The 2,265-nt window shown below is 43.6% G+C and overlaps 1 non-coding gene across 1 annotated transcript; it reads right to left on the minus strand.

The window, feature by feature from the left end:
- Positions 1-1,763: 1,763 nt before the first annotated feature.
- On the minus strand, positions 1,764-1,836 carry TRNAC-GCA (transfer RNA cysteine (anticodon GCA)). The gene has a single exon. It is a non-coding gene; the product is annotated as a tRNA-Cys (tRNA).
- Between the last annotated feature and the right edge of the window lie 429 nt (positions 1,837-2,265).

Genomic DNA, 2,265 nt, shown 5'->3' on the forward strand with positions numbered 1-2,265 from the left:
AGTAGTTGTGGCCCACGGGCTTAGTTGCCCTGCGGTATGTGGAATCTTTCTGGACCAGGGATTGAACCCATGTCCCTTCCATTGGCAGGTGGATTCTTATTTTATTCCTTAAGTCCCAGGCAGAAGGTTTACTTTATGGTTGTGTTGTTTCGTTTGAACTATACTATATTGCCTCTTAAACAAATAGTGCAAAACCTCCTCTCCCTAACAAGTGCATGCAAGATTCTGATGTCCTCTGCTCTCAATTGATTTCTAAGCCCATGCGTCATAAGCATGTACCGCTACAGCAGGAGATCCTGGAAGTGTGATCACTGTCAAGGTCAGTGTTTCTTTGACTGAGCAACAAGATCATCTGGGCAGTGTGTTAAACATATACCTGCCTGAGATACTGATGCAGGACTGGGTAGCTATATATTCTGAATCCCAGATGAAAGAGAATTGGAGCTTGGAGCACTGAAGACTGAGTTGGGAGAGAACAGTATTTCACTGTGCACTTTTTTGCCTGGTTTGCATTTTTTCGTCACATGTATACTATTCCCTTCCTTTCCCTTCTTTGTCTTTTTCTTTTATATGGCTCCTGATGTTTCTGAAGTGCAGAGTGGGGCTGAGAAATTTTCACTTCAATATGGTCCAGTATCAGGCTTTGGATTGGCTACTGCAGAGGCCAAGTGTTTAGAACCTTTTATTCAGAGTCACAGTGGAGCACTGTCCTGTGGAGTCATTGCCTCATTAATGAAAACCCTAAGGCCCACGAGGGGATCGTGGTGCTGGTGCCTGACTCACATTCTCGGGCTCACTTCTTTTCTGGTTTCTCCAAAAACCACAAAGTCTCACGTGTGTCCCATTTCTTGAAATGAAGAACCGTAGATGACCAGAGAGTTTTGTTGACACAGAAAAGGAGAATTCAACAGAAAGTTGTTCAGTTCCCTTCAGAAGTCAGCTTCATGCTGTTCTCATCAGTCAGTCCACTGACAGATATGTCTCAACACCAGACAGAGACCACAGTAGAAAGATGCTGTTTATTTTTAAATCACATTGTAGGTGTTCTTTCCAAAGTCTCTTCTGAGCAATCAGAGGCACGACTACTCTTTGAATTACAACCCAAGACGTAAGAATCACTAACTGGATGTGCTAAAGACCGTCTCACTAGCAATTTAAAGAAATTAAAATGTTGATGGAGAAAGATGTGTTTAGAAATCATTGACATGATAGACATTTTTTTTCCCCCAGAGAGGGATATCCTTTGTTCACTCTTTTGTAGTTAGTTATGGTCTGATGGCAGAAAGTGAAGAGGAACGAAAGAGCCTCCTGATGAGGGTAAAAAAGGAGAGTGGAAAAAGCTTGCTTAAAATTCAACATTGAAAAAAATGAGATTATGGCATCCGGTTCCATCACTTCATGGCAAATTGAAAGGGAAAAAGTGGACGCAGTAACAGATTTTATTTTCTTGGGATCCAAAATCACTGTGGACAGTGACTGCAGCCATAAAATTAAAAGTCTCTTGCTCCTTGGAAGGGAAGCTATGATAAACCTAGATGGTGTATTAAAAAAACAGAGACATCACTTTGCCCACAAAGGTCCATATAATCAAAGCTATGGTTTTTCCTGTAGTCATGTACAGATGTGAGAAAAGTGAAGTGAAGTCACTCAGTCGTGTCCAACTCTTTGTGACCCCATGGACTGTAGCCTACCAGGCTCCTCAGCCCGTGGAATTTTCCAGGCAAGAGTACTGGAGTGGATTGCCATTTCCTTCTCCAGGGGATCTTCCTGACCCAGGGATTGAACCTGGGTCTCCTGCATTGCAGGCAGACACTTTACCGTCTCAGCCACCAGGGAAGCCCAGATGTGAGAACTGGATCATAAAGAAGGCTGAGCACCAAAGGACTGATGCTTTCAAATTGTGGTGTTGGAGCAGACTCTTGAGAGTCCCTTAGACTGCAAGGGTATCAAACCGGTCTACCCTAAAGGAAAGTAACTCTGAATATTCACTGGAAGGACTGATAATGAAGCTGAAGCTCCAATACTTTGGCCAGCTAATGTGAAGAGCTGACTCTTTTCCTCATCAGGAAAAGACCCTGATGCTGGGAAAGAGTGAAGGCAAAAGGAGAAGGGGGCCACAGAGGAAGAGATAGGTTAGATAGCATCACTGACACAGTGGACCTGAATTTAAGCAAACTCTAGGAAATAGTGGAAGACAAAGCAGCCTGAAGCGCTGCAGTCCATGGGGTCACAGAGTTAGACACAACTTAGCGAGTGAACAACAGT

The sequence above is a fragment of the Ovis aries genome, chromosome 5 (assembly GCF_016772045.2).
Source record: "Ovis aries strain OAR_USU_Benz2616 breed Rambouillet chromosome 5, ARS-UI_Ramb_v3.0, whole genome shotgun sequence".
NCBI lineage: Eukaryota > Metazoa > Chordata > Mammalia > Artiodactyla > Bovidae > Ovis > Ovis aries.